Consider the following 11,274-nt stretch of genomic DNA (forward strand, 5'->3'; position numbering starts at 1 on the left):
CCGGGAGAGCGGGGCAGGATGGTCAGGGCGGGCCAGGTGCCAGACCCCCGCGCCCTCTCCCCTTCCCTGCTTCTCCGTTTCAACTCTAGGAACTAAACCCACTGTCTTAGTTCCTGCTCTGGTTTGAACTCAGGTGGGCGTGAGCTGAGGAAAAAAAGAAGGAAAAGCCGGGGGTGGAGGGAAAGACAAACAGAAATCTCAAAGGGGACAGGGTTGTGGAGTGCTAGGCAGCCAGGGAGGGGGCGCGTGGGCATGAATGTGTCTCAGCTCCAGCCTTTAAACTCTCCTCCCCTCTGTGACCCTGGCTCTTTGTTGGGGCTGCAAACCCTCCCCTCCCCAAAGGGCAGGGGAGCCTGGGTCTTACGGGAAGTCCTGGTGTCGGTGCCTGGCTTTGCATGGCCGGGCAAGTCGCTGCACCTCTGGGTGCCGCCTCCCTTGCCCGCTCCTCAGTGAGAACCTCCCCCACGGGGATGAGAAGCGATGGAAGGGACTCCGCGAGCTCTCGGATGGAAGGGGTGAGGAACGGAGGGGGCGCCGCCAGGAAAGGTGTTTCCGCCCACCGCCTCGCCTCTGCTCAAACCCCGGGCAGCAACGGGGGTCTATTGTTTTGGGTTCCAACGGCGCTAAACTGGGGCCTCCTGCGAGGTGTTGCCACCACCTGCTGGTTTCTTCAAGGAACACAGGCACCTGGTGGCATTCGCTCTGGCCTTTTTCTCCCCCTCCCCTTGTCATTCGGTCCCGTCTTATTCTCCAAAGTCCTTCTTAGTCAAGACACTTTTACGTTTATGACAGCACTAGTCGCCAATGGGCTGGTCCAAACTGGTGCTTAAGGAGCCATCAGGAACCGAGGAAAATTGTGAAAGGGATCTGTGAGCCAACAAGCCCAATAAACAAAACAATGAAACTCATTAGGAGGCACCTGGGAGAAACAAACAGGCTTTAATGAATTGACTGAATGAGTGATAGAAGGAAAGATAAAGGCGCCTGAACAAGTCCCCGCTTGGCAAGGGGGTTGCTCACTCCCAATATCTGGAGTTAATTAATACACCTAACGATGTGGGATGGCTCTGCACTTGAATAGTGATAAGTCCATTTGCACTCTAACGATGTCCTGCTGCTTCCCCTTGTTCTGAGATTCACTGGTGGAGAATTGACTTCATTTCTGAATGGTATCTGCAAGGCTTTGACAGAATTTTGTGAAACGTGAATTTACATTATACGTGGTATTATCTAACTCATGATCCTTGATGTATTAACAATATGACTGGTGGTCAGAAAGCTGTGGGTATATTGGAAGCATTTTTTAAAAAACATGTAATTATGTTTAAAAAGAAAAGTATTGAACAAACCAAAACATAGACGTCACTTTATAAAACCCAGACATTCCAGTAGTAATTTGCAACACATCATGTACTGACATTATAGTAAAAATGCCTTTATTCCTTTCTATTGTCGGGCATGCCTTATTGTTTACACTGCCCATTAGGTGCTTATAATATGAAATTAAGTTTTTGTTGTCCAAGGCTTATGTAATTAGTTATTTTTCTTTGGTTGATAAAATTTGAGAAGCATCCAGTTTTCAAAGAAAGCTCCATTGTACTCTGGAGGCAAAGAGGTTTAAATTTGCGATTATAATTGGCCCTGTATCATAATTTTCTATGTGTTATCAAAGTGGATTTGAAAGGTAGGTGGATAGCACAGAATGCATTATTAAGTTATGCTGCTATCTGCAGCTATTAAAAAGCCAAGTAATGAATTCCTTGTTCAAGTTGAACATAAATCATTGCTACAATTTGTTCAGTGCCTGGCACATATTATATACTTAGAAGTGTTAGATAATAAGTAAATAAAATATAACAATATTGAAAGGCAGGACAAAGTTTGTGGCTCACAGAATTCATTGTCTTTGGGATGCAACCACCTATAAAGTAAATTTGGAGCCATAAAGAAGCTCCTTTGTAGAAAAACTCCAGGTGGTTTGGGTGTCTCTGATTGGTTCTGCTTTTTAATTTTTTTTCTGTTTTTGCCTCTGGCTTTTCTCTCTTCAGCATCTATCCCTCCCCAAGGGTGTACAATTGCCTTCTTCCTTATTTCCCTTTAGAATGGCTAATGTAAGCTGATGTTATTATAAACATGGAACTTTGTAAGTAGCTTCAGTGATAAGACTTCTAGTAAAAAGCAATAAAGGAATTTGCTAAGCCCCCAGATCTCTCATTCCATAACACTAGTTATATCTCCAGATGTACAACCTCGCAGGGGTCCAGGCCATTACCTGACTGTCTGGAAGCCCTATGGCCTCTAGGCCAGGCCTGACTTCCCAAAAGGTGATCTCCAAGCATTTTGTCCAATAAAAGTGTCAGATGCCCATTTATACAACTGAATCTTTCTTTCTTTCTTTCTTTCTTTCTTTCTTTCTTTCTTTCTTTCTTTCTTTCTTTCTTTCTTTCTTTCTCTCTTCCTTTCTCTCTCTCTCTCTCTCTCTCTCTCTTTCTCTCTCTCTCTCTCTCTCTCTCTCTCTCTCTCTCTCTCTCTCTCTCTCTCTCTCTCTCTCTCCCCCTCTCCCTCTCTCCCTCTCTCTCTTTCTTTTTCTTTTTTTCTGTTTCAAAACTTCTAGAGAGTATTCTAGCCTTTTCCTATAGTACTGGTTTGTTTTGAGGACAAACTTAGTTTGCCACTGATTTGTAGACCAATAGCAATTGATATCCTGGTTGCTTGATGAACACGAGTGATCTTTGAATTGATCCACGAGAGGCTACATTTTGACATGACTTTAAACAAGCAATAAGGAAAAGACATTCGGAAGTATTAATGCACAGGAAGACAGAGGAAAGCTCTTCTCTCATAACAAAATGTTTTATCAGTTAGACATTGATAGTCAGATGCATGTAACAAAAGTTGTACAACAGTGGTTTCAACAAATTGAGTAATTTAAGACTGCTATGGAAGCCCAGGTCTGAGACTGAGGTTTCTGCCCTCCATCTTTAGGGTGAGGCCTTGTTCCCTGGTTTTCAGCTTGTCAGCCAGAGTTCCAGCTATAATGTCTATTAATTTCACTCAAGAAAAAGGAAATAGACACAGAATACAGGGCATAGCTTCAGCTGAGTTGGCACCCTTTAAAGAACCTTTCTGGAAGCTCCATCCTTATATATTATTGGCCAAGACTGTGTCATATGGTGACCCATATCTGAAAGGGACTGGAAATTACATGTTGCACCAAATAAAATTAAACTTTGGTTAGTAAGAGGAGAGAAAGAATATTAGGCAGGTAACCAGCAGCCTCTGGTTGATCATACTTATCTATATCTTTTCCTGCAATCTACAAAGATGAAAGCTTTTCATAGGATTCCTTGCTGGTGTTCCCACCCTTCCCCCCTCGGGACCATCATCTTTAATACATTTTTTTGTTTAATCTTCAAAGATGATTATCAGGAGGTTAGTAGAATGAATGGAAATGACAGAAGCCTTCTCTCACTAAAATGACTATGACACCAACTCAAAAGAAAAATAACAAACCCTGTGCAGTTACTCATATAAACAATAAGAGTTGAAAACATACTAGATCTTAATAAAAGTTTGGCAGGACAGGGTTGATAAGTGCTCCACTCCACTCTGCTTCCTCTCTTCTCTGTGTTGTGTCAGCTCCCTTCAGATCCAGACAGGAGATATGATGATGTACCTCATGGGACAGGTGGTCCCATGAGCTGTACTTCTGTCAAGTGCTGTCGGGTTCTCCAGCTCTGGTCCCAGATAGTATTCTCTGAAAACATCCACATCCCTCCAAAGAGGAGGGTGACCTGCCTTGCTCCAAGATCTGCCTCTTGCTCTGAATATGACTATAGCATTTCCTTATTGTTCAGCTGCTGTATGTCCTCTTCTCTCTCTCCATTCATACAGGATTCTAGAATCTACCCCATAAGACTTTTAAGCACCAATATTAAAGAGAACAAGTCAATATCAAGCATGAGTAAACAACAACAGCAATAAAACTTGGGATCTTTTCAAAATATGAAGCCACGTGGAAATGGAGTCAAGATGTAAAAGTTTTAAGAAAAAGTTCCACTTAAATTCTTAGAGAGTTACTAGTAAAAGCGGATATGGAAACTATTTTTAAAAGTTGGAATAAAAGTCAGTGAAAAAAAAGAAAAAGAAAAGAAAAGAAAGCACAATAGCCATAATAAAACAGTCATGCAGAAAGAAAAAAATGACAAAACTCCGGGAAAAATAAACCAGTGAAATATAACATGACCCTGGGAAGACATTCAAGATATGAGACATGAATAAATTATTTTTAAATAACAGAGAAGGTAAAAGGCCTGCAATTACAATAGGGAATTTTAACCTTAAAATAAAAGTACTTTCAGAATGAGAAAGATAAATCACAGAAGGGGAAAAAAAGAAAAAGACAAAATTAAAAAAATTATTTTAGCATCTGATACATATTAAGTACTTAATAAATATTTATTAAGTAGTTAAACTAACTCAAAAAGTCATGAAACTAAAAATGTAGAGGCTTTGCCATCTTCTAAACAAAACTAATATGCAAAAATCAATGCCAAGATATATTTTGGAAAAAGTTTTTCAGTCAGTACCTTATAAATTTACACATCCACTCAGGAGTTAAAAATCAAAATACATTCATATTTCTTCTCTAGGGAACTGATTAATTAATAATTTAGGATTTCAGGAGAAAAGGATAAAACATTATTGATCAGCTTCTGAAAAGCCATTCTCAACTCTTGTCCTTGGCTCCCCAAAATGTTAAGACTGAGAAGCTAAATAATTGCTCTCCTAGTCTTTCTTCCGGTTAGGAGTGGCTACCAGACCTAATTCTGCTTCACCAGGAGAAAAGAGAATTTGGTTGGGGGTGCTTGATTTCTGATTAAAAAATTCAGATTTGGCTAATGTGGTCCTCTCTCCTTTGTCTTACTTTGTAGTCATCCCTGGGATATTGAGCCGGTTTCTTCAATGCCACAAAAAATATGGTGGCTGAAAACAACACAAATGTATTATCTTACTGGTCTGGAGGTCGGAAGTGTGAAATGCATATAACTGGACTCAAAAAAATCAAGATGTAGGCAGGACTGTTTCCTTCTGGGGGCTCCTAGGAGAATGTTCGTCTTTCTTTTCTAGTGCGACCTCTAGAGGTCACTGCATTCCTTAATTAACCTTCTCTGTCTTCAAATGTTGGGTGAAGAAGTCAACCTCCCTCTTCCGCATAGAAGGACCCTTGTGATTATATTGGGCCCATCTAGATAACCCAGGATAATCTTGACCTCTCAACATCAGTTCCTTAGCAACCCCAATTCTTCTGCAATCTTAATTCCCCTTTATCATGCCAACTAACAACAGATTCCAAGAATTAGATGTGGATATTTTGGAGGACCATTATTCTGCCTACCATAAACATGATGGCCATATTGGCAGCTGAGCCCAAACCAGCAACCACATACACTTCTTGTTACATGAGAAGAATAAACGCCTGTAATTGTGATTTGTTGTGGTTGTTATTTTCTGTAGCTTTATACTTCCCTATTGGATATAGACTCAAATATATCTCCAGCCAAAGGCTTATTCTTTTCAAAAGTAAGATAAAGTCATTCTCAGATCTGCAAATTCTTAGAACATTTACCACTCAAGTCTGTTTTCCAGTAAGACACATTGCAAATGTACTCTGAGCAATTAAGAGATGAATAAGCAATTGTATTCTTCATTAGGGAAACTATGATTGAGGAAAAGTGGTTATAATCACCAAAACTATCTAAAATTATAGGATAAATAAAATAAAAAACACAAACCTGCAAATTACTAAGCAATAAAAAGAGGAAAATTAAGTACTTGAGGGTAATTATGGGAGCAAAGGTAAAATGCATAATGTAAATATTTAAAAAAAGTTTTTTTAAAGGAGACTTTAACTCCAGATTAGCATAATACAAAATATAAAAGGAAAAGAGCAAGGATGGGGAGGTCAGCAAAGTTAGCTTCTTTGACTCCCATCAAAGGAAGTCAATGGTTATTGTTGGAATAATTGAGTAAAAAGAATTTTAATGTTTTAAGATAATCATGTAAGATTATCTTTAAAATAGGGTGTTAACCTTACAAATCACAGATAAAAGATAAAAGCAAATGGATATAGTTCATTCATCCAAAGGCAAAATAATAGACAAGGAAGCATTAAAATATGGAAAGCATAATTAAAGTGACAGATTTCAAACCAAGTACAATGTCCTAATGGGCATATATTCTAGAACAACTTCTATGGTAAGTCAGTGGAATAAGTATGTTGTGAAATTTCTTCATGTAGCAAGCAACCAAAAGGCTCACTTTTGCATTTCTAGAAATGCTTATACCAATTGGACCCTTTCATTTCTTAAATAAAAATGGGACCATTAGTCACAGTACTAAGTAATACTGTTAAGATTAAATATATAAGTTTGAAATATTTAAACATAGAGTTTAAACACATGCACGCAAACACACGCACATATAATTAGGAGGAGGATATTGCCATCCTTCCCCTGTATCTGATCGCTCCTCTTCTACCTCTCTTTCCTTGCCTCTCCACAATGTAAGGAGAAATGGGAAGACGGTGTTGACATGTCTAAAAAATTGATTAGGTCTTGCAAGCAATAATTTCAAAGCTTCATCTGAGTCTTTGTATAGCTAAAGCAGCAATCATGAAGAGAGAAAACTAAGAAATGAGCTCACTTTTTATTTATTTTAAACCCAAAGGAATGTGGTGTGAAAGTGGGAGATGATTTTAACAAATCATGGTATCATCACATTCAAGTTCAACAAAAATATAGGCTTAAAAACGTTAAGCACTTTAAACGAAAACATGAAATTGTTTATTTTCATATTGGAAAATAGACTACATTTCTTAACGGGGTCACATTCATTCTTTTCCTTCAAAGTAGATTAATGAAGCAGAAACATTTGACAGATAATGTAAGATGTTAAATAAAACTAATATAAATTACAGAAATTTTCCATGTTTACTCTCATGAAATCACTTCAGACAACACCAACTTTCCCTTTCTTCCTCCCACAAATCTTTTTTTAATCTTAAGCATTTATTTTTTTAAATTTTTTTATTGATTAAGTTATTACATATGTGTCCTTATCTCCACATTACCCCCCATCCCCCCCACTCATGCCAGACAACAGCGGGGTGAGGACTCCCACAAACCTTTTAATTGCCTGGAAGGAGCTTTTCTAAAGCTACTCTTTATATTAGTGTAATTACTAATTGTATTATGGGCAAGGTGGATTTCACTAAGTATTAGGTAATTAGGTTCGTCCTCCTTGTAATTTTGTTCTGGACTACCCATGAGAATTAATGTTTGACCTTGTAAATTCTGCTTTCATGAATCACTGCTACCTGTTGGATACTAGAAAAAAAAAGTGGCATGCTTATGATTCACATTGGTTACAAGATAATGAGATTGGATTTAGTGCCACCCTGTGTTATTCTGAGTACATAATTCAGAATCTCCCCCTTCCCCCAAAGAGATTTATAATGCCAGATTAATTTAATGCATCATGTGTAAGGGAAATAGGAGAATGAGATATTCATGCTACACTCCTGGAAAAGAAAGTCAATACTTTCTTTTGTGGCTCAGACTCATCTTTCTACTTAGAGGGACTTCTCTCTCTTTTGTTATCTATTTAACTCCTGTTTATTCTTTAAATCTCAGCTCACAGCCCCAAAATAAACCCTGAAATATATGGTCATTTGATTTTTGGCTAGTGTTCCAAGACCATTGAATGAGGAAAGGACAGACTTCAACAGATGGTACTCCTGGAAAAACTGGAGGTTGAATCCTTACCTAACACTATAAACAAAACTTAACTCAAAATGGGTCAAAGACCTAACCTTATGAGTAAAATTATTAAACTCCTAGAAAAAAAACATTGGAGAAAATCTTCATGGTATTGAATTTGGCAATGATTTCACAGACAGACATACCACCAAAAGCACCAGCACCAAAAGGAAAAAATATGACTAAATCAAAATTTAGAACTTTTGTGCATCAAAGGGTACTAACAAGAAACCAAAAAGCCAACTCACAGAAGGGGAGAAATTATTTGCCTATTATATATCTGTTAAGTGATTAATATCCAGAATATATTTTTAAAAAATACCTAAAACTCAACAATGAAAATTAAAAGCCCAATTCAAAAATGGGCAAAAGACTTGACTAGACATCTCTTCAATGAAGATATATAAATGACCAAATATGCTCATGTAAATCCAAACCACAATGAGATGCCACTTCACACTTACCAGGATGGCTATGATTTAAAAATGGAAAATAACACGTTTTGCTGAGGATGTAGAGAAATTAGAACTCTCCTGTATGTTGGTGGGAATGTAACATGGTGCAGCAGCTGTGGAAAACAGTTTAATCATTTTCTAAAAAGTTAAACATAGAATTACCACATGACCCAGCAATCTCACTCTTAGGTATGATTCCAAAAGAATGGAAAGCATGGTCTAGAGCAGATATTTGTACTTTTATGTTCATAGCAGCATTATTCACAATAGCCAAAGGGTGGTAACAACCCAAATGTCCATCAACAGATAAATGGATAAACAAACTGTGATATATACATATAATGGAATATTATTCAACCAGAAAGGGGAATAACATTTTGATATATGCTACAACATGGTTGGACCTTGAAAATATTGTTGCCTACTGAAAAAAGCCAGATGTAGGGCAAATAATGTATAAGTTTAGTTTTATGAGGTACCTAGAATAGGCAAATTAATAGAGATAGAAAATAGAATAGAAGCTATCAGGGGCTGAAAGAGACAGGTAATTATTGTTTAATAGAAACAGAGCTCTTGTTGGGGAAGATGAAAATGTTTTGGGTAAAGGTCGTGGTTCACAGCTTTCAGAACATATTAAGCATGATCTTAAGTATATACCACTAAATTGTGGTTAAAATTATAAATATTATGTTATGTATAGTTCACCAAAATGTAAAACAAAATCTCAGCTTACCGATTGCTGTTTCAGGGAAAGCTTCTGAAATCCTATTGTACTCACTCATTGTGCTTTTCCTTTCATCATATTCATCTTAGTTTTTAAATATGTTTTTACTTTTGTCATTTTGGGGAAATGTCTTTCTCTTCCCCAGGATTGTATGCTCCATAATGATTTCCAAATAAAGTTCACTTACACAACTTCCAACAGGGTCTTCAGTGGTTGGCAAACTCATTAGTCAACAGAGCCAAATATCAACAGTACAACGATTGAAATTTCTTCTGAGAGCCAAATTTTTTAAACTTAAACTATATAGGTAGGTACATTGTTATTAACTTAATTAGGGTACTCCTAAGGCTTAGGAAGAGCCACACTCAAGGGGCCAAAGAGCCGCACGTGGCTCGCGAGCTGCAGTTTGCCGACCACGGGTCTAGCCTATTGAAATAATTGGGTATAAAAGTTGTTATTTAATTACTTTTTCAGTATTAGGAAGGAAACTAAAGTATAATCTTGAGTTCCTTTGCAATTATCTAAATCATCCCTAGCCGTGACATTTACAGAGTTCCCTTATTTCAAGAGGTTATAAAAAATATAATTTAGGGGTTAGTATTCAAAATAAATAAGGAACTCATACAAATTAACAAAAGAAAGGCAAGCAATCTAATTAAAAAATGGGCAAAGGACCTAAATAGACACTTCTCCAAAGGGGACATACTGGTGGCCAAGAGACATATGAAAACATGCTCAAAGTCACTAATCATCAGAGAATGCAAATTAAAATGACAATGAGGTATCACCTCACACCTGTCAGAATGGCTACCATCAACAGATGACAAGTGTTGGTGAGGATGCGAAGAAAAGGAAACCCTAATATACTGCTGGTGGGAATGCAGATTGGTGCAGTCACTATGGAAAACAGTATGGAGTTTCCTCAAAAAATTAAAAATAGAACTGTCATTTGACTCAGCGATCCCTCTTCTAGAAATATATTCTAAGAAACCTGAAACACCAATCAGAAAGAATATATGCACCCCTCTGTTCACAGCAGTGAAATTTAAAATAGCTAAGATCTGGAAACAGCCCAAGTGTCCATCAGTAGATCAATGGATTAAAAAGCTGTGGTACATCTACACCATGGAATACTATGCAGCAGTAAAAAAAGAAGGCTCTCTTACCCTTTGAGACAGCAAGAAGGGACCTGGAGAGTCCCTTATGCTAAGTGAAATAAGCAGTCAGAGAAAGACAAGTATCACATAATCTCACTCATATGTGGAATCTAAAGAACAAAATAAGCTGATGAACAAAATAGATCCAGAGACATAGAAACATGAAAAAGGCTGTTGAATCTCAGAGGGAAAGCAAGGGTAGGTGAGTGGATGCACAAACCATGGACTCAGACAATAGGGTGGTGAAGGCCTGGGGTGGGGGTGGGGGTGGGCTAGAAGGGGTTAATGGGGAAAAGGGGGACATCTGTAATACTTTCAACAATAAAGATAAGTTAAAATATATATATATATAATTTAGCAAATGTAGCCTGACTAGGCCACACACAAACACAGATAGAGAAACATGTCTAATTATTCTATTGTTACATCACATAATTATCCATGATCAAATCATAGATTGCAGAAGGAATGATCATTTCAGTGGTCTCTAAGAGCCATCATTTTCCTTCATTTGACTTTGGTAGGAATTAGGAAGGGGCACAGCAACACAGCAACACATTTTCCTTTCAGGCATTTCACGCTGAAGATTGATAATCATGGTGAGTGAACAAAGTTGCCTATGAGAATCTACCTATCTTGCAAGGGGCTTCAAAAAAACTAGCAGAGTGGGTTAGCATTATGGACTTTTCTATTTAATACTTTGCAATAACTTTTCATGCAATTGCTAATAGTTCAAAGGGTGAATAAAAAAAGAGTTAGATTTAATTCCATTTTTATTTTTGTTTCCTCATTTGACTAGAAAGTTTAAGATTTTAGGATAGCTTCTTTGGTGAATGTTTTTTTTTTTTTGGCTGTTGAATCTCAGAGGGAAAGCAAGGGTAGGTGAGTGGGTGAAAAGAGATTAATCAAATAATTTATATACATGTATGCACAAACCATGGACTCAGACAATAGGGTGGTGAAGGCCTGGGGTGGGGGTGGGGGTGGGCTAGAAGGGGTTAATGGGGAAAAGGGGGACATCTGTAATACTTTCAACAATAAAGATAAGTTAAAATATATATATATATAATTTAGCAAATGTAGCCTGACTAGGCCACACACAAACACAGATAGAGAAA

Source organism: Myotis davidii, unplaced genomic scaffold, assembly GCF_000327345.1.
Source record: "Myotis davidii unplaced genomic scaffold, ASM32734v1 scaffold22, whole genome shotgun sequence".
Classification (NCBI taxonomy): Eukaryota; Metazoa; Chordata; class Mammalia; order Chiroptera; family Vespertilionidae; genus Myotis; species Myotis davidii.